The sequence below is a fragment of the Phyllobates terribilis genome, unplaced genomic scaffold (assembly GCF_046119375.1).
Source record: "Phyllobates terribilis strain yellow unplaced genomic scaffold, ASM4611937v1 Scaffold_4__5_contigs__length_816908805, whole genome shotgun sequence".
Taxonomy (NCBI): Eukaryota; Metazoa; Chordata; class Amphibia; order Anura; family Dendrobatidae; genus Phyllobates; species Phyllobates terribilis.
The window spans coordinates 707,826,851-707,852,581 of record NW_027362764.1 but is presented as its reverse complement, the minus strand read 5'-3'; the positions used below and the strand labels follow the sequence as shown (position 1 = coordinate 707,852,581).

Genomic DNA, 25,731 nt, shown 5'->3' with positions numbered 1-25,731 from the left:
TGTTTGGCCACACCAAGGGTGCACCGAGAGCCTGTACTTGGTTTGAACAGTAATTCTATGCTGACAGAGTTCCTTTAGTACTGCAGCGCTGTATATAATAATGAAGCAGGACTAGTCCAATGGGCTTTCTCCTCTCCAGGCCAGTCCTGCCTCAGATTTTCTAATCCGCCTCCCTTATTATAACTGGGAATGTATACTGTCAATCAAGCCCAGGGAGGTGTGATTAGAAGAACCGAGACAGGTCCAGTCTAGTGAAGAGACAACCCCACCGGACTAGTCCTTCCTCATTAGCATACGCAATATGCAACGCTGCAGGATAAAAGTTAATTTATCAAACACTGCTGCATTAATATGCCTCATGAAACACCTTATCAGATTAAAGAAATCTGTGTGCACGCTGAGGGTCAGTGAGGGGACATCTCAGCTTTGCTTTAAAGAGTAACTGTTGTATTAATTTTTATTGCAGAAATAATTAGTAGACATGAAAATCAGCAACTCTGTAATATATCTTATCAAGAGATAAGAGAAATCTGCTTCTCTCTCCTCCTGGACTGAGCTTTCATTTTTAATTCAGGGATAAAATCTGTAAAATCTGTCTTCAGTGAAGACAGATTTTCCCATTACTGAGATAAGAGATGACAGTTGGTACTCTTAAAGGGTTTGTCCTCTAATGTGCAGCCTCTTCTCAATCCCCATGTTGACCCCCATTAAAATAATAACATTTATACTCACCTCCAGTGTTGGCGCCATTCCAGTGTTGGCACTGGCTCTCTCAGGGCTCCTGTGACATTTTCATGTCACGCAATCCCTGCAGCCAATCAGCACTGATTTCACTCTCCTTTCCTTTGGATGTAATTGACATCCGGAGGAAGTGAAAGGGTAGCCGCACTTTCAGTACAGCGCCTGAGCACCTTCACAACACTATTAGGCTATGTGCCCACAATGCAGAAATGCTCAGGATTTTTTCCTGAGCGTTTCTGCATCTCCCTGGAAGAAAAAATGCATGCGAATTGTACATGCGGATTGTACATGTGGATTGTACATGCGGATTGTACATGCGTTTTCCTGCCAGGGACAAGCGGATGTGAAGCATTCTTCACTTGCATTTCCGCATGCGGGTTGTCAAGCGCTTTGCAAGCGATTTTACCATCACTTGGAAAGTGCTTGACAACTGGGTCACACTATATAAATCCATGCAACCGGCATGGATTTATATAGTGTGACCCTGAAGAATGATAAAAAATAAATCTATACTTACCTTCCGATGGCCCCCGGAGTCTTGCTTCGCTCCGTCCTGGCTGCCGGCAGATCGCGGTACATTGAAGGACCTGCAGATGTCAGCATCGCGTGACCCGTCACATGACTATGAAGTCAGCGCAGGTCCTTCAGTCCATCGCGAGCTGCCGGCAAGGGAGGACAAGCGCACCGCCGGCCGCCAGAAGGGAAGTATCATATTTATTTTTTATTTTATTCTTTTTTTAACAGGTATTATGGTAACCGAGTCCGGAGGAGAGTCTCCTGTCCTCCATACCCGGGTACCATCCGCACATTGAAACGCTTAATATCCGCATGTACAGATCCAGTGATGCGGGTGACATGCGTTCCAGTGCAAGTCAATGGCGGCGAAAACGCGACGCTTCCGCAAAATAATTGGTAGTGCTGCTTTTTTTTCCGCAATGATAACCCGCAGCGGAAATTTCGGCAGCATGTGCAGAGCACATGCGGATTATCATTGGGGAACATTGCAGACCTTCTACCATGCGTTTTTTAAGCGGAATTGCCGCTGCGGAAACGCTTAAAAAACGCATCGTGGGCACACAGCCTTATCCTGCAGATTAACCCTATATCTTCAGCATTATCAGGTCTGATCGATTCCCTTTAAAAAGGTTGTCCCATAAACAACATTTATCACTTATTCCCAAAATGATTGCAGGGGGTTCAGTTGCTGACACCGCCAATGATTCTGAGCAAAGGGCACCCCAAGTCACCTGTGTGAATAAAACATTACTGAGCATGTGCAACCACTGTTCTACCAACTGTCTAGAGCTCCTACAGACAGTTAATGGACAGTAAGCCTGGAAGGTATTTCACCACCAGCGTTGTAATTAGCTTTGTGACCATGAAAATCCTGACAAGTTACCTTTAAAGGGAACATTTTATTTTTATATTTTTAATATAAAGGACAAACCATTTCCTCCTTTTATGTGTCAGGTTCATATTTTTACCGAAATTCACTTTTTCGAATGGATACATCTGCACTTTACAAACCCATAAATTTACTCCCCAAAGTTTAGGTAGAGCAAGTCAGAGCATATCTTCAGTTTTTCAGTTGTTTTAATTCTGTAATTACATGTAATTGTAGGAAGGTTGTTTACGTCTAACATGTTGGGAGTAGACTAGTGATTTTGCAGCTACAATTTTCCAATTTTCCTCAGTAGGAAATTGCTCATATATTTCATACAACAGCCATTCAATCCTAATTGAGCAGAGATTTTGCAGCTGCTTTAGAGAAATCAGTTAGAGGACGCTGCGAGTTATTCCAGAGCAATTCTAGCTCGAATTATTCAAAGTTCAGACTTTCATATTGTATCTTGAGGATTTAAAGGGCAAGTTTCTTCATTAATTGCAGAGTGAATTGTCCTAAGATTTACAGTAGGTACGGAAAGTATTCAGACCCCTTTAAATGTTTCACTGTTTGTTTCATTGCAGCCATTTTGTAAATTCTAAATAGTTCATTTTTTTCTCATTAAAGTACACTCTGCACCCCATCTTGACTGAAAAAAACAGAAATGTAGACATTTTTGCAAATTTATTAAAAAAGAAAAACTGAAATATCCCATGGTCATAAGTATTCAGACACTTTGCTCAGTATTGAGTAGCAGCACCTTTTGAGCTAGTACAGCCATGAGTCTTCTTGGGAAGGATGCAACAAGTTTTTCACACCTGGATTTGGGGGTCCTCTGCCATTCTTCCTTGCAGATCCTCTCCAGTTCCGTCAGGTTGGATGGTGAATGTTGGTGGACAGCCATTATCAGGTCTCTCCAGAGATGCTCAATTGGGTTTAGGTCAGGGCTCTGGCTGGGCCAGTCAAGAATGGTCACAGAGTTGTTCTGAAGCCACTCCTTTGTTATTTTAGCTGTGTGCTTTGTGCTTAGGGTCATTGTCTTGTTGGAAGGTGAAACTTTGGCCAAGTCTGAGGTCCAGAGCACTCTGGAAGAGGTTTTCATCCAGGATATCTCTGAACTTGGCTGCATTCATGTTTCCTTCAATTGCAAACAGTCGTCCTGTCCCTGCAGTCGAAAAACACCCCAATAGCATGATGCTTACACCACCGTGTTTCACTGTTGGGATTGTATTGGGCAGGTGATGAGCAGTGCCTGATTTACTCCACACATACTGCTTAGAATTATCACCAAAAAGTTCTATCTTCGTCTCATCAGACCAGAGAATCTTATTTCTCATAGCCTGGGAGTCCTTCATGTGTTTTTGAGCAAACTCTATGCAAGCTTTCATATGTCTTGCACTGAGGAGAGGCTTCCGTTTGGCCACTCTGCCATAAAGGCCTGACTGGTGGAGGGCTGCAGTGATAGTTGACTTTGTGGAACTTTCTCCCATCTCTCTACTGCATCTCTGGAGCTCAGCCACAGTGATCTTGGGGTTCTACTTTACCTCTCTCACCAATGCTCTTCTCCCACAATTGCTCAGTTTGGCTGGACGGCCAGGTCTAGGAAGACTTCTGGTGGTCCAAAACTTCTTCCATTTAAGGATTATGGAGGCCACTGTGCTCTTAGGAACCTTGAGTAATGCAGAAATTCTTTTATATCTTTGGCCAGATCTGTGCCTTGCAACAATTCTGTCTCTGAGCTCCTTGTGCAGTTCCTTTGAGCTCATGATTCTCATTTGGTCTGACATGCACTGTGAGCTGGGGGGTCTTATATAGACAGGTGTGTGCCTTTCCAAATCAAGTCCTATCAGTTTAATTAAACACAGCTGGACTCCAATGAAGGAGTAGAACCATCTCAAGGAGGATCACAAGGAAACGGACAGTATATGACTTGAATATGAGTGTCTGAGCAAACGGTCTGAATACTTATGACCATGTGATATATCAGTTTTTCTTTTTTAATAAATTTGTAAAACTTTCTACATTTTTTTTTTCAGTCAAGATGGGGTGCACAGTGTACTTTAATGAGAAAAAAATGAACTTTTTAGAATTTACCAAATGGCTGCAATGAAACAAAGAGTGAAAAATTTAAAGGGGTCTGAATACTTTCCATATCCACTGTATGTCTAAACTGCAGACAAACAATAAAGACTTTCAGAAAGAATTTAAAGAGGACGGAGAAAGAATTAAAGAGTGTGCGGTCATGTGACTGCATGTATGCCATTTGCTTATTTCCAGCCAAATTCCAACTAGACATGTCGTACTTTGGTCAGTTCACTTGCATTGTGTGAGGCCGCGCACGTCTAGTTGGCATGTGACCGCATGTATTCAAATCACATAAATGTGGACACGTGCCCGCTGCTCCTGGCTCCGGAACTGGAAAATCCTTACAGTGTGCGTGCTGTGAGGATTCACAAATCTGCAGTCACATAAAGTGACTGCAGACTTGTACCGTAAGTCCGGACAACCCCTTGAAGCTGCGGATTTTGGGGCACTGAGCACTGAGACTTAAAGGGAATCTGTCACCAGGTTTTTACTACCTCATCTGAGAGCAGCTTAATGTAGAGAAAGAGACCCTGATTCCAGCGATGTGTCACTTAGTTTACTCGGTTCAGCAGTTGTGATACAATCAGAGTTTTTAGATTTAGCATGAAGCAGAGCTGAGAAAGCTAACCCTGTCCACACCAGGCTCTGTATGTACAATGTATATTGACTGAAAACTGCTAATAAGTGGTGAGTTTGACCTTGATGCACTACGAGGTGTAGTGTGGGCAATGATAATCTCCTGTTGATAGAACACTCATTGTATTGAAATAACAGCACACAGCATAATAAGTGACACATCACTTCAATCAGTGCCTCAGCCCCTACCTTATACTGCCTTCAGATTAAATAGCAAAAACCTGCAGACAGATTCGTTCCTGATCATCAACCTGTGTAAATATGCCGCTTATCAGCCAATGAACTCACAAAACGCTGATTGGTTTGTTTATACTGGCATAAAAATCAATGTTGATGGCAGCATATTGCCCACGTAAACAGGGGATGTGCTGACTACACTGTGATATGAGATTTTAGCGTGTTTGTAATGATACAGTGGCTTGCGAAAGTGTTCACCCCTTTGACATTTTTTGTGCTTTGCTACCTCACAACCTGGAATTTCATTGTTTTTTTTGAGGGTTTGCATCAGTTCATGTAAAGAACATGCCTACGACTGTGAAAATTTGGTTTTCTTTTTATTGTGAAGCAAACAACAAATAGGAAAAAATAACTGAAAACTTCAGTGTGGATAACTATTCACCCCCCCTCTAAAGTCAGTACTTTGTATAGCCTCCTTTTGCGGCAATTACAGCTGCAAGTCGCTTTTGGATAAGTCTCTATGAGCTCTCTACATCTTGCCACTTGGATTTTTGCTCATTCCTCAAGGCAATAACTGCTCCAGCTCCTTCAAGTTAGATGGTTTCTTCTGGTGAAGAGCAATCTTCAAGTCTGACCACAGATTCTCAATTTGGATTAAGGTCTGGGCTTTGACTAGGCCACTACAAAACATTTAGGGTATGTGCACACGATGCAGAAATGAAGCAGAAAATTTCTGCATCATTTCTGCATCTCCCTGGCAGAAAAAACGCATGCAGATTGTGCATGCGTTTTTCCTACGGAATACATGCGGATTCACATGCGTTTCCACATGCGTTTCCACATGTGGATTGACAAGCGCTTTCCAGGCGATTTTAGCATCACCTTGAAAGTGCTTGTGACAACTAGGTCACACTATATAAATCCATGGAAACTGCATGGATTTATATAGTGTGACCCGAGAGAGTGGTAAAAATAAAAAATAAATGTATACTTTACCCTCCGATGGCCCGCGCTGTCCTGCTCAATCCGTTCTCCCTTGCCGGCAACTTTGAATTGAAAGACCTGCCGACGTCAGCGTCACGTGACCCGTCACATGACTCTGACGTCAGCGCAGGTCCTTCAACTCACTGCAAAGTGCCGGGAACCAAGCAGGAGCGCTGCGCGGGCCGACAGAAGGTAAGTATACATTTATTTTTTATTTTATTCTTGTTTTACAGCTTTTTTAATGGTACCTGGGTGTGGATGAGAGTCTCCTCTCCTCCACACCCGGGTACCATCCGCACATTAGAACGCGCCAATAGCGCAAGTACAAATGCAGTCTTGCGGAATTGGCGCGTACTAATGCAAGTCAATGGCGGCGAAAACGCCGTGTTTACGCAAAATTAATTGACATGCTGCGGATTTTTGAGCGCAGCGTTTACGCTGCGGAAAAATCCGCATCATGGGCACAGCACATGCGGATTATCATTGGGGAACATTGCTGCCCTTCTACCATGCATTTTTTATGCGTTTCCGCAACTACAAAAACGCCGCGGAAACGCATTAAAAGCGCATCGTGTGAACTCAGCCTTACACGCTTCCCATTAAACCACTGAAGTGTTGCTTCAGCAGTAGGCTTTGGGTCATTGTCTTTTTGAAAGGTGAACCTCCGTCCCAGTCTCAAATTACTGATAGACTGAAACAGGTTTTTCTCTAGAATATCCCTGTATGTCGCACCATCCATCTTCCCCTCGACTTGGGCTATTGTCCCTGCTGCGGAAAAACATCCCTACAGCATGATGCTACCCCCACCATGTTTCACTGTGAAGATGGTGTTCTTGGGGTGATGAGCTGTGTTGGTTTGGCCCCAGACATAGCGTTTACCTTGATGGCCAAAAAGTTCAATTTTGGTCTCATCTCATCTGACCACAGCACCTTCCTCCATACATTTGGGGAGTCTCCCACATGTCTTTTGGCAAACTCAAAATCAGCCTTACAATTTTTGCGCATAAGTAAAGGCTTTTTTCTGCCCTCTCTTCCATAAAAGCCACCTCTATGGAGTGCATGGCTTATTGTGCTCATATTGGGCAGATAATCCAGTCTCTGCTTGGGAACTCTGCAGCTCCTTCAGGGTTACCTTTGGTCTCTGTACTGCCTCTCTGATTAATACCCTTCTTGCCAGGGCTGAGAGTTTTTGTGGGCAGCCCTCTCTTGGCAGGTTTGTTGTGGTACCACGTTCTTTCCATTTAATGATAATGGATTTAATGGTGCTCCGAGGGATCATCAGAGATAGGGGTATTTTTTTTAAACCCAACCCTTACTTCTCAACAACTTTGTCCCTGACTTGTATGGAGATCTCCTTGGTTTTTTATGGTGTTGTTTGGTTAGTGGTGTCTGTTGCTTAATGATGTTGCAGCCTCTGTGACCTTTCAGAAAAGTTGTGCATTTACCGACAGACCATTTGACACTTAGATTGCACACAGGTAGACTTTCACTAAGCATTTGACTTATGAAGGTAATTGCTTGCACTAGAAATTTTTAGGGGCTTCATAGCAAAAGGGGTGAATGCATATTCACTGTTACGGATCCGGGTGGTGGAACCTCTGAGCTTCGGTGCAAGCAGGGACCAGAGGGGCGTGACTAAGTATCTACTCGGCCTGACCAGGGTCGCACGGCGGCTCAGTTTACTCCGTGAACCAGGGAGGGACCAGGTGCCACTCTGGGACCGACCTTGTATGAGAGCAATTCATCGCACACATAGAAGATATCGATGCAAAGTTCATTTATTACAGTCAAAGTGAACAGATTTTATTATACCCGTTTTTCAAGAGCGACAGTAGTAGACGTTTCGGCCAGTTTATTCGGCCTTATTCATTAAGTCACTATTGCTGTGTGGTTATAGTGAAGCCTGGACTGTAATATTTCAGGGTAGAGGGCTCAGTGAGCTTCCCAAGAGGGAAGGTGCCACAGAAGTCTTATATTTAGTGTCTGCGGTCCTGCAACATTTTTGGTGGCCTCCCTGGTAGTAGATGTCCAGACAGTGGTGGCGTGGGGGGTAATAGCGGCGCTCCCGCGCCTTGCTGAAGCTGTCAGACAGCTTATACAATGGTATTTTGAGCCGAACATGTTTGGAGGAGAGCCAGACCCTGTCTCCTGGATGGAATTGAGGCGGATCCAGACGTCTCTTATCGGCATGTTTCTTCATCCGCTCAGAGGAGAGAAGAAGTGTGGATCTAGTGTTTTCCCAAATGGTAGAAAATTCGCTGACCAGAGACTCCGCGGCAGGATTGTCCACAGAAGCGGAGATGGGAAATGGAATCTGGGGGTGTTGGCCGTAGACCACAAAGAACGGGGATTTGGAAGAAAACTCATTCTCATGGTTGTTATAGGAGAACTCAGCCCAGGGCAGGAGCTCATCCCAATCGTTATGGTGAGCATTGACAAAATGCCGGAGAAAGCTGGTGAGGACCTGGTTGATACGTTCCACTTGGACTGGGGATGATAAGCAGAGGAGAAGTCCAGGGTGACATCCAGCAGCTTACACGTAGCTCTCCAGAAGCGCGAAGTGAACTGAACCCCGCGATCAGACACAATGTGGAGGGGAAGGCCGTGGAGACGAAAGATGTGCTGGATGAAGTCCTTAGCCAGCTCAGATGCGGACGGGAGACCAGGCAGAGGGATGAAGTAAGCCATTCTAGAAAAGCGGTCAGCGACCACCCAAATGACAGTACGACCGGCAGAAACAGGGAGATCCATAATAAAGTCCATAGCTATGTGCTGCCACAGGGCGGAAGGTACAGGTAAGGGCAGGAGACAACCAGTGGGAAGATGCCTGGGAACTTTGTTACGGGCACAGGAGGAACAAGCCGTGACGAAATCCGCAACATCCTTGCGCAGAGAGGGCCACCAGTAATGCCGGGCGATGAGCAGGAAGGTCTTCCTCTGGCCAGCATGGCCGGCTAATTTGGACGAATGACCCCAGAGAAGAACCTTCTTACGATCTGGAACAGCTTCAAAAGTCTTACCGGGTGGAAGATGAGACAGGTCAAACAGGGCCACAGTCTTTATTCTGGAAGGGTCGATGATATGCAGAGGCTCCTCCTCTTGGTCGGAGGACAGGAATGAGCGGGACAGAGCGTCGGCTTTAACGTTCTTGTCCGCAGGGCGTAATGTAGAGTGAAGCAGAATTGGGTAAAGAACAGAGATCACCGGGCCTGACGTGGATTGAGTCTCTGGGCGTTTTGTAAATAGGCCAGGTTTTTGTGGTCTGTGTAGATGACTACTGAGTGCAGAGACCCTTCCAGCAGGTAGCGCCACTCCTCCAGCGCCAATTTGATGGCCAGCAACTCACGATCTTCTATGGAGTAGTTGCGCTCGGATGAGGAGAAGAGCTTGGAGAAGAAGCCGCAGGTTACCATTCTTCCGGACGGAGATTTCTGGGTGAGCACCGCTCCGGCTCCGGAGGAGGAAGCATCAACCTCCAGGAAGAACTGCTTGTTGCAATCCGGACTTATGGGTGAGCGTGGAGATGGGAGCGGTCCGGGAAGAGAAATGAGGGATGAAGAGGCGGTAATAATTTGCGAAGCCCAGGAATCGCTGAATTGCCTTCAACCCCTCTGGTCGGGGCCATTGTAAGATGGCAGAAACCTTCTCGGGATCCATCCGAAGACCAGTCTCGGAGATAATATTTCCCAGGAACGGAAGGGAAGTCTGTTCAAAGAGACATTTCTCAAATTTTGCGTAGAGACGATTCTGCCGGAGCCTAAGTAGAACCTGACAAACATTCCTCCAGTGTGTGGGCAGATCCGGAGAGAAGACCAGAATATCGTCCAGGTACACTACTACGCAAGAATACAAGAGATCTCAGAAGATGTCGTTAACCAGCTCCTGGAAGATGGCTGGAGCATTACAGAGACCAAAGGGCATCACGCGGTATTCATAGTGACCGTGTCGGGTGTTAAATGCCGTCTTCCATTCGTCTCCCTGGCGGATCCGGACCAAATTGTACGCCCCACGAAGATCGAGCTTGGGGAAGATCTTTGCGCCTTTAAGGCGGTCGAACAGCTCCGAGATTAGAGGCAGGGGGTACTTATTCTTTATGGTGATCTGGTTTAGTCCCCTGTAGCCAATACACAGCCGTAGTGAGCCGTCTTTCTTTTTAACGAAGAAGAATCCTGCTCCAGCCGGGGAAGTAGATTCCTGAATGAATCCCCTAGCAAGATTCTCCTCAATGTACTCAGACATGGCTCGAGTCTCAGCCAGCGACAAGGGGTAGATTCGCCCGCGGGGAGGAGAAGCACCGGGTACCAGGTCGATTGGGCAAACATACGGCCTATGAGGTGGAAGTGTCTCTGCCTCCTTCTTGTCAAAGACGTCCGCATAGGACCAGTAGGGTGCCGGCAGACCAGGTAGATTAGCCGGAGAAGACGGAGGTCGAGCCGGACGAACTGGAACCAGGCAGGTCTCATGTCAATCCTCCCCCCAACGGAACACCTCACCGGAACGCCAATTCAGGACGGGTTCATGACTCTGTAGCCAGGGTAGACCTAGCAATACTGAGTGAGAGAGTCCGGATAGCACATGAAAGGAGTTCCTCTCCGAGTCCAGCATTCCCACCTGCAGGGTCACTGGCTCTGTGACGAGCAAGATGGTCTCCGGAAGGAGTCTCCCATCCATGGAAGCAACTGCCAGGGGTTCGCCAAGGCGTTTGGTAGGAATCTGATACCGCTCCACAACGGCCTGAGAAATTAGATTCCCAGCGGCTCCAGAATCCAGATGGGCGGTCTCAAAGAAGCGGGTCTCTCCACTGGAAATAGAAACGGAAAGAGTCAAGGACGGAGAGGATTTACTCTTGCCTAGGACGACCTCTCTGAGCGGTCCTAGACACTGGAGTTTCCTGGCTTCACCGGACAGGAACGGATCAGATGCTCCTTACTGCCACAGTAGAAGCAGCTCCGGCTCGGCGAGTCTCTTGGCGAGACTTGACCATCTTGGTCTGGTCAACTTGCATGGGTTCAGGCGAGCGTGACCGGGGAATTGCTGGTTAGGAGGCAGGTTTCTGGAATACAGGAGCGAGACGAGGAAATCTTCTCTCCCGGGTAGTCTCCTTAACTCGTTCCAGGAAACGGATGTCAATCCGGGTAGCTAGTGACACCAGGTCGTCCAGGGTGGAAGGGATATCAAGACTGGCTAGCTCATCCTTGATCCGTCCGGAAAGACCCTCCCAGAAGGTGGACATCAGGGCCTCGTTGTTTCAGGCAAGCTCAGATGCGAGGGTACGGAACTGTATGGCATACTGGCCCACGGTGAGATTCCCTTGGTGGAGACGGAGAAGAGAGGAGGCAGTAGAAGTCTTCCGTCCGGGCTCATCGAAGACCTTCCGGAAAGCAGTGAGAAAAGCCGGAAGATCGGACACCAGGGGATCCCCTCTCTCCCATAGAGGGTTTAGCCATGCCAAGGCTTCCCCAGTGAGGTGAGACATGATGAACGCCACCTTGGCCCGGTTGGAGGGAAACTGATGTGCCAGGAGTTCAAAGTACAGTGTGCACTGGTTTAGAAATCCCAACATAAGACGGGGTCACCACCAAAACGTGGAGGCACAGAGAGCCGGGGTCCAGAGCTGGATGCCATGGCACTAGTAGACTGAGGCGCCGGAGCGTGTGCCTCTCGGCTCGAGACGGACACAGGTGGGATGGACAGCGTGTCCAGGAGGGAGTTGACAGACCGCAGGTAGGTCAGGATAGTTTCCTGTTGGGATCTCTGCCGAGAAACCTCCTGGTGCAGGTCAGAAAGCGAAGGAGCCTGGGAGGCACCGGGTTCCATGGCCCGTGCAAACTGTTATGGATCCGGTTGGTGGAACCTCTGTGTTTCGGTGCAAGGAGGGACCAGAGGGGCGTGACTAAGTATCTACTCGGCCTGACCAGGGTCGCACGGTGGCTCAGTTGACTCCGTGAACCATGGAGGGACCGAGCAGAGGGACCAGGTGCCACTCTGGGACCGACCTTGTATGAGAGCAGGTGACTCCCACGGGTCTGAAGGCAGGAACTGACCGGTACAGCGGAAAAGCACGGCAGGCAGGCTGACGGGTGGTCCAGGTAGTCAGGCAGGCTGATTCGGCTGATAGCCAGACAGGTGCTCCGGGTAGGCAAGCTGGCGGCCACAACAGATAACAGGCAGGTGCTTCCAGGTAAGCAGGCAGATGGGCACGGCAGGTAACAGGCAGGTGCTTCCAGGTAAGCAGGCTGGCAGGCGGGCAGAGCCCATAGACAGACTGGCGGTCTGGACTGAAGGCAGTCTGTCGGGCCCGGAAAGTAGTCAGACTAGCGGACTGGACTGAAGATCAGACTGGCGGACAAGACTGACTTGCAGAGGACCTGAGGGCTGAAGCAAAGTAAGTATCACAAAGCAACAACCTTGCACAGGCACCTCCACATTGGAGGAGGTGCTTTAAATAGGGAGAGTCCTCCGGCCATTGGCCGGGGACTTTTTAGGACGGCGCACGCGGCCCCTTTAAGAGGGAGGGAGCGCGCGCTCCCTAAGCACAGTGCCCGGGAAGCTGCATGCACCAGCAGCAGCAGCAGGGAGGCCGGAAGACGCCGGAGCAGGAGCGCTTCAGTAAGGGGGACGGTGTCTCTGCCTAGCAGAGTGCAGAGACACCGATGCTACATTCACATGCTAATTTTTAGTTATTTGGTCCCATAGATTGAATTTATGCCTAGATTTTTCTCACTTCACCAACTTAGACTATTTAGCCCTATGCATTACGCACAAATCGGATTATAAAACTATGTAAACACAGGTTGTAATGTGAAAAAATAGGTAAAAAGCCAAGGGAGTGAATACTTTTGCAAGCCACAGTAAGTAACTCAGCTTTGCTGTATCTCTACACAGTAGCTGCAGAGATCAGTGAGGAGAGGTGGGCGTGTTCTTTTCTCTCGCTTACATGACACCTCCTGCTTATGATTGGTCAACATCATACAGGGGAAGAAGTACATACCCCCAGAGACAAATCTCTGGTAACACCCAGTTGAACTTCCATGTTGTGGACAGTTTACCATGCTCAAACTGGTGAAAGTCCTCTTTAAAGTCCCTTAACTGAAGTTATCTCCTATCCTGGCTGTTGTATGTGAATCAACTGTAATAAAGAACTGAACTGACACATTCTCATGCCTAACGTGTTCTAACTACATGCTACATGTGATGTTAACGCCAAAGTGCCAACTCCGTAAATGTATCATGTATATTACCAAGAGTTTAGTCGTGTTATTAAATACCATGATTGACTAGAAAGCTTAGTTACACAGAGAAACGGGACATAGGGTTGCATCATTAAATCTGCCTTGGAAGACTGGATGACAAGTGTTTGTATTGGCGACACATGGATGTCACCTGTCTTCAGCAGAAACAGATATAAGACACCAAAAGGCCAAGCTAGTCATCACCTCCTAACAAAGTGAAATACATTAAATGGGCAGGTGCAAATTTGTTGTGACAACTGTGCAAAAGCAAACTAATTCACAAAGGTGCAGCAGCGCACTGGCTGTTAGATATTGACAAAGACGAGGGGGCACACTATGCGTCTGGAGGAAAGGAGGTTCCTGCACCAGCATAGAAGGGGATTCTTTACGGTCAGAGCCGTGAGACTCTGGAACTCTCTGGGAGAGGAAGTGGTGATGTCCAACTCACTTAATGAGTTCAAGAGAGGCCTGGACACCTTTCTTGAGAACAATAAAATTACATCTTATGCTTAGTGATAGTTAATTAATCCAGGGATTTAATCTGACTGCCAGATTAGTGTCGGGAAGTGACTTTTTCCTCAATGATGTAAATTGGCCTATACCGCATGGTTTTTTGTTGCCTTCCCCTGGATCAACGCTGCGGAATAGCTGCAGTGCACAAGAAATAGGCTGAACTGGATGGACGCTTGTCTTTTTTCGGCCTTATAAACTATGTAACTATGTAACTATATTTGCAAACAAATCCTATTTTTTATTGCATTATGGCTATATGTTCTTTACTTGCGTGAGCAACCCTGTCTATGCTAAGAAGAATTTTTAATAAGCTAAACAAGCTAAAAGAATAACTTCTGACATGAAGAAGTATATATTTGCAATTCTCATAACCGCAGGGCCTTATGTGCATTTTGTCATTGTAAGGCCTCTTTTAGACATCTGTTCTTCACATACGAATCCTAGCGGTGTTTTTCATGGAAAGAAAATATATGCAAAAAGAAAAAAAAAAGATACATATCTATTTTTGACTCTGGTCACTAATCAAGCTCACCTATTCAATTCTATGGGTCAATGTGATGCACTAACAGTGTGCTTGATAGAAGAAACTTGCAAAAATCTCCACCAGGTTTTTTTTTTTGTACACGAGAAAACCTGATGAAACACTGCTGGAAAAAACTGTCACACTGACCGGACAATGATGGAAATTGCTTGTTTTTTACATATGATGAAAATCACTGAAGTAGGAATCAGGGTTTAAAGTTTAAACTGACAGGTAGAGTGCAGTACAATACAGAAGTATTGCAGTGTATTATACCAGTAATCTGACCATTGCATGTTCAAGAACAATAGTGGGACTAAGTAAAAAAGTACACCTAGAAAAAATATAAAACATTTTTTTAAAAATTGGGTTTCCCCTTACTAAAGTAGTTTAAGGGTTGGGAAAAATAAAAAATATATACATAATTGTTATTGCCCAAACTATCGAACTATCTATATTTGTCAAGCTTGGTAAACTAATGTAAAAAAGAGAAAAAAAAACTATGCTTAAATAGATTTTTTTTCTTTGGTCACTTCCTCTAAAAAAGTAATAAAAATGATAAAAAAGCTGTACATACCCCAAAATGTTACCATTAGAAACCTCAGCTCAACCCATATAAAATGAGTGCTACTTCTGCACTTGCTGCAGCTACATCAGACCTGAACAGATCATCTGCCCCACCAGGTGACTTTCCAGTGGCCTACTCATGTTGGCCACAGAGTGGGCCATCTGGTAAGTCGGTCGGGTCCTATGATGTTAAAGTCTTTAATTATGTTTATCAGCTCTTGTGAAGAGGTCCCGAATGATACAGCATGTTTATTTCTCTTGCCTGCACTGCGTTTCAGTGTCCTCATCCGCCTACAGGTAGTATCTGGCTAACACTGGCCATTGTGATTGCTCATGAGTCTAGACTCCACTGTAGACAAACAGCCAGGATTTTGTGTTGAGTCCAGCGGTGTTGTGTTAGTCCTCTGTCATGGACACTGTTAGCTTTTTAGCAGTGTCTATAATAAAGCTCATGCCACGTAGTATTACCAAAGTCCATAGCAAAGTGTTCACATGATACAAAATCTCTGGAAAACTGCATTGTTTGCTGACATTTTCCTGAATTCGTGGTGAAATCACAGGAAAAAAACTATGTGGTTTTACCTTGATTTTGTTTAAAAGTAGCCTAAAACCCAGCTGTACAGCAATATCCAGTGCCAAGAGGTAGAAGCATTGGCTTTCAGTCTCCAGCACTAAGAGGCTGCTTAGGCCACAACTGATTGATAATAATTGGATGTAGATTTTCCTACAGCATTTGCTGTTTGGATGGTAATTATTATTATTGAATAGATATGTATGAGTGAGGTGTAGTTTATATTCCTCTATTTAACAAGGCTCTACATATACCGTACAGACCAAAAGTTTGGACACACCTTCTCATTTTAAGATTTTTCTGTATTTTCATGACTATGAAAATTGTACATTCACACTGAAGGCATCAAAACTATGAATTAACACATGTGGAATTATATACTTAACAAAAAAGTGTGAAACTGAAAATATGTCTTATATTTTAGGTTCTTCAAAGTAGCCACCTTTTGCTTTGATGACTGCTTTGCACACTCTTGGCATTCTCTTGATGAGCTTCAAGAGGTAGTCACCGGAAATGGTCTTCCAACAATCTTGAAGAGTTCCCAGAGATGCTTAGCACTTGTTGGCCCTTTTGCCTTCACTCTGCGGTCCAGTTCACCCCAAACCATCTCGATTGGGTTCAGGTCTGGTGACTGTGGAGGCCAGGTCATCTGGCGTAGCACCCCATCACTCTCGTTCTTGGTCAAATAGCCCTTACACAGCCTGGAGGTGTGTTTGGGGTCATTGTCCTGTTGAAAAATAAATGATGGTCCAACTAAACGCAAACCGGATGGAATAGCATGCCGCTGCAAGATGCTGTGGTAGCCATGCTGGTTCAGTATGCCTTCAATTCTGAATAAATCCCCAACAGTATCACCAGCAAAGCACCCCCACACCATCACACCTCCTCCTCCATGCTTCACGGTGGGAACCTGGCATGTAGAGTCCATCCGTTCACCTTTTCTGCGTCGCACAAAGACACGGTGGTTGGAACCAAAGATCTCAAATTTGGACTCATCAGACCAAAGCCCAGATTTCCACTGATCTAATGTCCATTCCTTGTGTTCTTTAGCCCAAACAAGTCTCTTATGCTTGTTGCCTGTCCTTAGCAGTGGTTCCCTAGCAGCTATTTTACCATGAAGGCCTGCTGCACAAAGTCTCCTCTTAACAGTTGTTGAAGAGATGTGTCTGCTGCTAGAACTCTGTGTGGCATTGACCTGGTCTCTAATCTGAGCTGCTGTTAACCTGCGATTTCTGAGGCTGGTGACTCGGATAAGCTTATTCTCAGAAGCAGAGGTGACTCTTGGTCTTCCTTTCCTGGGGCAGTCCTCATGTGAGCCAATTTCTTTGTAGCGCTTGATGGTTTTTGCAACTGCACTTGGGGACACTTTCAAAGTTTTCCCAATTTTTCGGACTGACTGACCTTCATTTCTTAAAGTAATGATGGCCACTCGTTTTTCTTTACTTAGCTGCTTTTTTCTTGCCATAATACAAATTCTAACAGTCTATTCAGTAGGACTATCAGCTGTGTATCCACCTGACTTCTGCACAACACAACTGATGATCCCAACACCATTTACAAGGCAAGAAATCCCCCTTATTAAACCTGATAGGGCACTCCTGTGAAGTGAAAACCATTTCCGGTGACTACCACTTGAAGCTTATCAAGAGAATGCAAAGAGTGTGCAAAGCAGTCATCAAAGCAAAAGGTGGCTACTTTGAAGAACCTAGAATATAAGACATATTTTCAGTTGTTTCACACTTTTTTGTTAAGTATATAATTCCACATGTGTTAATTCATAGTTTTGATGCCTTCAGTGTGAATGTACAATTTTCATAGTCATGAAAATACAGAAAAATCTTTAAATGAGAAGGTGTGTCCAAACTTTTGGTCTGTATTGTACATGCAGTATTTTAGGTGTATTTCAGGTGTGTGATAGGTGTGTTTTAATTGTATGTGGTTAGGTGTATGTAAGGTGTGCGTTAGGTATATGTTAGGTGTGTATTAAGAGTATGTAAGGTGTGTATGTAAGATGTGTGTTAAATATTAATTATGGTTATTCATTTTTTACTCTCAATTCTATACTGGATAGATTGCATTAGCCTCGTGATAGGGTTTAGCTTCATGACATGTTATTTCTGTACTTGGCTCAGGGTAAATGGTTAAGGCAATATATAGAAAACAGATGCTATGTGGGACATATATAACCCATGTGAGACAGCCACCTGTTCGCCTTGCCACTTCACATTGCATCAGGTGGAGGATCTACAGTGTGTGTTAGGTGTATGTTAAGAGTACGTAAGGCGTGTGCTAGGTGTGCGTCAGGTGTGTGTTAAGAGTATGTAAGGTGTGCGTTAGGTGTGTGTTAAGATTATATAAGGTGTGTGTTAGGTGTTTGTTAGTTGTTCTTAGGCACATTTTTATTTTTCCTTCTATCTTGGAGGCTGGAGATACATTCAAGTGTTCTTGCTTCATTAAAGGGGTATTTCCATCTCATACATTTATGGTGTTTTCATAGGATATGACATAATTATATAGTATGTGCTGGTCCCCAATGTTACCTTCTTCCATCTCTGGCCAGTGTGAAAAGTGCAAGATTTCCAATTGTGTATTTTGTAATATGTAAAAATATAAAGGCCAACAGAAAATAATTAAGCACAAAAACCTGATTTAATCAAAAGGTAGTTTTCAGATGTACCATGTAGGATGCAAAAGGTAACTACTACCCAGCACAATGATGATTTTTCCTTTATTATTGACGGACTTAACCAGTACCTACAATCAACGATAATAGCCAATCACTGTGGCGCATGGGCAGGCTTGGACTGGCCCACAGTAAAACAGTAGTATCCTCTGGTGGGCCCCTGTACAAGATTGGGCCACCAACCTCTTATATGAGCAGTACTTGGCCATTATATACTTGAATCACTATGTACAGACAAAGGCAACATCTTATTCATTGAACGATCTACCCAGATCATTGTTATAGAAATTTGTGATTGAGGATAATGTTTTTCTGTGTGAGAAAAACGAAAATTACATCTACAAAATGGGGGGAATAGAACTAAGCAACAGCATGTGTGAAAAAGACTTGGGTATACTAATAGATCACAGACTGCACATGAGTCAACAGTGTGATGCAGAGGCAAAAAAGGCAAACACAGTTCTGGGATGTATTAAGAGAAGCATAGAGTCTAGATCACGTGAAGTAATTATCTCCTTCTACTCCTCCTTGGTCAGACCTCGTTTGGAATAATGTGTCCAGTTCTGGGCACCACGTTTTAAAAAAGAAAAACTCAAGCAAGTTCTGAAAAGAGCGGTTAAAGGATCTGGGACTGTTTAGCTCACAAAAAAGAAGGCTAAGAGGAGACTTAATAGCTGTCTAAAAATACTTGAAGGGATATCACAGTGTAGAGGGATCATTCTTATTCTCATTTGCACATGGAACCACGAGAAGCAATTGAATAAAACTGAAAGGGAGAAGATACAGATTAGATATTAGAAAAAACTTTTTGACAGTGAAGGTGATCAATGAGTGGAACAGGCGGCCACGAGAAGTGTTGAGTTCTCCTTCAATGGAAGTCTTCAAACAGACGCTGGTTAGAAATCTGTTGGATATGGTTTAGTGAATCTTGCATTGAGCAGGAGGTTGGACGCGATGACCCTGGAGGTCCCCTCCAACTTTAACATTCTATGATTCTCTTATTCTAATGTTACCTTTGCATGTAGCTGAAAAGTTGGGCCCTTGCGTTGGTTACGAGACTCCCACACAACACAAAAGTAGAAATGTTTCCGCACTCTCAGGCATTACATTACCACAGTGGAGCCACAGTCCCTCCAGAAAGCATATTTCCATGTAACAAACCAGCCAAATCACGACAGCTCTGGCTGACAGATCTTATAACGTAAATCACTGCGAGCTGTAAATAGAAACTAGCAGGCGTAAATCTCACTGGAGACCCCGCTGCAGAACCAGGCGGCTTGTATAACAGGTGAGAAATTGAAACAGAGATGCATTTCCCAGTCTGCCTTGTGAATGTAATCGACGGAGAGGCTCTTGTGTTATCTCTCTAAGGGCGGCTGCCGCTTTACAGAACAAAAAAAACCCAAGGAAAGGCCGTGAATTATGTAAAAAGACACATGAGCGCGTAATCTAAGCCCATATTCCCTGTACGTCCTCTTGGCGGATGCTTGTGTCTTTATATGACAATTTTACTGGAAATCAAATGAATTCTTATTGTCTTTGAAGCTTATTGGATTACTCGCAATTTTCAGACTTTAACCCTTATTGACCAGAATAGGATTTTTTTTTCTTTTTTGCAGCCCATTAGAATAGTAGTTGCATAAATATCCCCCCTATAATTATGAGAAATCAATCATTAATTACAGAATATGGTGCACAATTACAATTGTCCACAAGTCACGCTAAAGGCATAATGCAAGTAATGATTTGCCAAGAATATGACCATCTTAGGTACCTCTTTACAACTGCTGCAGGACCCTTTGATAATAAGTTTTTGCCTTAATTTTTATTTTTTTAGGTGCAACTTAAAGGGGTTGTCCACAATTTTTTTTTTACTTAAATGCGTGTATTTTGGGCTATAAATCAATCAATCAATTGGGTTTAATTAAAAATTTTGCACAATTTTGTTCTTACAGGATCTTTATTTCCATGCACATTCAACTTTGATGTGGTCTTTGGTCATAAATCAGCTGAGAGGAGCTAAGAAAAAGAAACAGATAAAAGAGTTATAAGCTCCCCATCAGAAGGAGCTCACTGACGGATTTTCAATCAACTCATTCTATGGCCAGAAATAGGCACAGAGGCTTTAGAAGACAAACGGTGCAGGATTTGTAATGCAACCCAATAGCAAAAATGAATTTTAACCCCGAATACATGCATTTAAGTAAGAAGAAAAAATTGTCTCCAAAGGTGGACAGTCCATTTAAGTTTGGTCCAATCTATGCTATTGTGCTGGGCTAAAATTACTTACGCTTCCAGAAAGGAGGCCAAACGGAGTCCGAAGTTGCAGACTTCATTTGCCTCGTTATAGTCAGTGTCTCAGTTCGGATTTCTGTCTGAATATAGTTTTTGGGAGATGGGGTCATGGACGTAAAGCAGAAACCAGATGTGAACCCAGTGTAAGTAAGCACAGTAAGGCCTCATTCAGATGTCAGTATTTTTCATCTGATTGGGGCCTAAGAGTTGAGGCCACACGGTGTAGCTGGTTGAGCTGCAGGTACTCCACCCACCACGGTGAGACAATGGCCGCACAATTGGAAAACAAAATTATGCAGCCATTGGCCCATTGGGTGGGCGGCAGAGAGTCATCTCGCACCCTGTGGCCGCACACATTCAAAATTGGAGGAAGAGGCCACAATACAGTCAGATTGGCAAATAGGGTAACATAGTCTATTGTGGCAGATATTTCTACCTCATCGGCAGTCTTAGGCCAAGGCCCCACTATCAGTATTTGGCCAGTATTTTTTCTCAGGAGTGGGAGACAAAACCAGGAGTGGGTGATAAATGCAGAATTGGTGACTTATTTCTATTATACCTTTTCTCTAATTGTTCCTCACCTGGTTTTGGCTCCCGCTCCTGAGAAAAAATACTGACCGAATACTGACCAAATACTGATAGTGGGGCTGTGGCCTTAGGGAAATCCACAAGCCACTCTATAAAAGCCTAGTCACACATACCAGAAATGCTGCAGGTTTTCTGTTCAGATCTTCAGGAAAAAAATCTGCATCATTTTACAGTAGCAGCAGAGTGAATGAGACTTCAAACTGTCAATTTCTATTGAGGAAAAAAGGTGTTTTTAATGTGAATTAAATTGAGTTAAATAGAAAAGTCAAAATTTGCAAAAAAGCCTATGTTTGGTGGACGTTTCAGAGAAAATATACTTTAAAAGCTGCCAGGAACCAAGCCACACGGGAGGACTAGTCAGACAGGTGGGTCCTTGGCAGCTTCTCCCCACCTGCTGAGATGACTGACAGGTCGCTCCATATACACACAAGCACCTATCACTCCCCTGGAGCGAGTGTGAAGAAGCCGCTGTGGACCCGCCTGTTTGACTGCTCTCCCGTGCATCTCAATCCCCGGCAGATTTTAAAGTATGTTTTTCTCTGAAATGCCACAGTGCTACAGAGTCAGATATACCTGGCTGAGATTGTACAGTCAGGGTCTGATACATGTTGCCCGTTTAATCAGCAATTGTTATCTTGTTAAAAGCTATTCGGCCACATAAATGTTTTGAAGAGTTAGGCTATGTGCACACAATGTGATTTTAATGCGTTTCCATCGTGCGACCATCAGGTGATCGGTGCCAGCAGCAATCAGCTGATGGTCATTTGACCATCAGCTGATTACTGACGCCGGTAATCAGCTGATCGGTCTTGTGACCGATCAGCTGATGCTTACCGTGGGAACATTCATTCCCACGGTGTTTAGGTCACCGGGGCTCATCAGCTGATGAACCCCAGTGACCTCCTGCAGCCTGTATACTGACAGGGGGTGATTTTACACCTCTGTCAGTATACAGTGCTGTATTCTACAGCTGTGACATCAGTGATTTCTGATGTCACAGCTGTAGAATTGACCTGGATCGTCATGGGACACTTGGTGGTATGTGGACTGCGTTGTTGACGGCGGACAGGTGAGGGATGCGGTTGTTTGTTCTTTTATTTTTTTTTCAGGAGATCGAGGGCTTCGTGGAGGCGTGTAATAAAAAAATTGTAGAACCGTATGTTTTTTATTTCATTAAAATGCTTTATTCTTGCCGTGTCTTTATTGAAAAAGCGTCGACCATTTTACTGCGCGGTTAGTAATGGAGGGCCCTCCATTACTAACCTGGGTTTCACATCAGCCGCCAATGCAAGGCTGACGCAAACCCCAACCCTATTACCCCACTGCCACCGCTACAGGGCAGTGGGAAGAGCGAGGCTAAGCGCCAGATTTGGCGCATCTTATGGATGTGCCATTTTTGGGACTGCTGAGGAGGTGATATTAATAGCTGCGGAGGGAGCCAGGATACATGGTCCCTTCTATAGCTATTAATATCAGCTATTAATATCAGCCCGCAGCTGTCTAGTTTTAGCCTTTGCTGAATAGATTTTATAGGGGGACCCAACGTCAATTTTTTTCTGGGGTCTCCCTGTAATCTAGCCACTAAACGCAAAACAAACAGCTGTGGGCTGATATTAATAGCCATGGAACATTGTTGGCTAATGGACCCTTCCGCGGCTACTAATATCAGCCCCCAGCAGTCGGCTTTCCCTCTGCTGGTTATAAAAATGACACGGGAGCCCACACCATTTTTTTTTAAATTTAGGCTCTGTGCCCATAATTCCGATGTAGCAGCGCTTTGGACGCAAATTTTTGCTGCGTCCAAAACGTTGCATTCTATTGAACGCAGGTAAATCCACATGTGTTCACTGAACCATGCGGATTTACCGCATTCAATACTTTCTAGTGGCCAAATTTCTGTTGCGGAGACTAGCGACTCCACAAGAGAATTTGACATGCTGCGGTCCTGAAAGACGCACCGCATGTCCGTGTCCACGGGTGATTTTCAGCCTCTGATGCACGCATAGTGGATGTGGGATTTCTAGAGATCCCATCCACTATAACGTAACATCTGGACGCAGAGTCAAACCTGCAGCGGCTCCTGATCGTGGCCACGTACCCAAACTCACCCGCAGCGTATCCATTTCTGTAGCGGACACGCTAGTCTCCGCTGCAGATTTTGACCGATTGAAGTGTCATTATATGCGGTGGATTCACATGTTCCGACAACAAAACTGCGGCATTAGAACACCGCGTTTTGGATGCAACATAAATACGTTGTGTTCAAAGCACTGCTTGTTGCTGTTCGTGGGGACATAGCAGCTAACGAACCAGCTGTGAGATGTTATTTAATGGCCAGGGACCATGTTCACCTAATGACACCTTACCAGGCTAAAATTAACAGCTCACAGCTGTCGCATAAATTGCATGAATAGAAATGCTAATGAAGATTGGGTGAATGGGACTAGCTGACACCCAGCTCTTTTGTTTGGTGATCAAGGTGTCAATCAGACCTTTTCATGACCAAACTTTAATTAAAGAAACACACAGACACAGGGTAAACACTTTATTTGAAATACAACAGATCCATTCTTTAATCATTTAAATTAACCAATATACTCACCCCACTTCTTATGGTAATCCAAGGGCTTAAGGAAATAACCAAATAACTTTATTTAGCTCCAAAAAGCATTCATTGATGCTCAAAAACGCTTAAAAAAACGCATGTAAAAACGCATAAAAAACGCGTAAAAACACATGTAATTGTGAAGTGAGAGTGAAGCGTTTTTATCCTACGAGGGGGAATATTGTAATTGGGAAGGGTGTTATCTGAGCAGTGGACAAACCCTTTAAGACAATTACTTGGAAGTGCATTTGGGTGTAACAATGCACTTCCATGCCTCGGTTTCCTGGCTTTACTCCACCTAGTACCACCCTCTTCTACTTGGTTGACAGGTAACTTCCTTCACAGCCACATGAACACAATCACAGTGCCAAAGACCTGTCAGTCAAGTAGAGGGGATCCTTGCTAGGTGGGGAATAGGGCCAAAACCTCAAGGTGGAGGAAGAACTCTGCCCACTAGGCATGAAAGATGCTTGGAGTAGAAACAAAGTCCAGACCCCGATGTCCTTTGGTGTGACTCCTGAAGACTCATTTAGATCTTTACCAAAGGGCTCCTGTCTTCTTTATTTGCCACTGATAGTTTATAGTTGTTCAAAAGATCAACATGTAAAACTAAAAATGTAATAACAGTAAATAGTTCTAATTCAAGCATAGAGCGTCTTATAAAAGTAAGCAGATTCCGTCTAGAAGCATCTTTAATTTGAGGGTCCTTATTTATGTGCTTCAAAAGACACTTGTGTTGTGAAGACAATAATTTCCTATTAGAGCAGGAGATGATTAGAATAATTGGATTATTTATTTCTCTCTGTGATTTTTAGTAGTGACTGGTGGTGATGTATAACATCTCATCAAATGTATTATTCTAAACCATAGCAGCAATTATTGTAATCTAATGCATCTCTAATTTCTGGCCTCATAAAAAAAGAAATTGTTCCATTAGATTTAAAAGGGCTTCTCAGTTTAGAAAATCATTTTCTATGTCCCATTTCTAAATTCTTTGTTAGCAGAGGAAGGTCTTCCGTTCAAGATTCTCATCACTTGGTCAGAGAGGAGAGAAGTTCCACCTTGTGTTCCTCTCTGGAGGATCCGTCCTAGCCTGCCTTACATAGACAGCCTATTGATTTAAATGGGCACTAATATTTAAAGGGTTTGTCCACATTTTCCTTCTTCTACAACAGTGCCAAGCATGGTGTCTAAAAATGAAAAAAATATACTCACCTAGCGTTCCCCCGCCAGCCTGAACAGGCATGTGACCACTGCAACCAAGTAATGACCATTGCTGTATCTTCATATTTACCCATTCCATCTAAACGGATATTTTCAAGTTTAGAGTTTTCTCCTATCCATTGGATGGGGGATAACTTCCCGATCATTAGAGGTCCAATAACTGGGACCCCCACCGATCTCGAGAAACAGATCTCTGAAGAGCCCCATGTGAATGGAGTGGTGGTCGATCATGCGCACTACCATTCCATTCATTCTTATGGGAGTGCAGAACATAGCCGAGAGCTGCACTGAGGTATCTCCAGCTGTTCCATTAAAGTGGATATCCGGGACGTTAAAAAAAAAAAAGGCATGTAGTTATAACAGGGGCGACTACCTGCCTTTTGTACCCGGCACCGCTCCTGCCGGAGATTCAGCTGCTCCCTGTCAACAGAGCAGCAATTTCTCTTCCTGTTGACAGGGCGGGACTAATGGCGTCATGCTGATTGACAGCCGACTTCCTCTAATTAGGCAGCGGGTAGCCGGCTGTCGATCAGCATGACTCCAGTTGTCCCTCCCTGTGAAAAGGAAAAGAAACTACCTCTCTGTTGACGTGACGTCAGTGGAAGTCTGTGAGCGCTCTGTGCTGGTGGAGAACAGTACCGGGTTCAACAGGCATGTAGGTAGCAAATACCTGCCTGTTAGTGCATAGGCACATATTTTTTTTAAAGTTCCGGATATCCCCTTTAAGAATGGAGCTGCAATGCACATGACTGGCCACCAATCTGATGAACCCTGGTTCATAGCATCGGCGGGAATCCCAGCGATCAGACCCACATCGATCAAGATCAGATGGATAGGGGATAACGTTAATTAAAACTTGAGAATACCCATTTAAGTGCGATAATGCATATAACATCTATAGCAGTCTCTGCTCCCTGAGAGTATCA

General features: G+C 44.6%; 1 protein-coding gene across 1 annotated transcript in view; it reads left to right on the top strand.

Moving 5' to 3' along the window:
• The window catches only part of CPQ (carboxypeptidase Q), a 727,454-nt gene that overhangs the window by 163,015 nt on the left and 538,708 nt on the right, over positions 1–25,731 (top strand). The window lies entirely within an intron of this gene.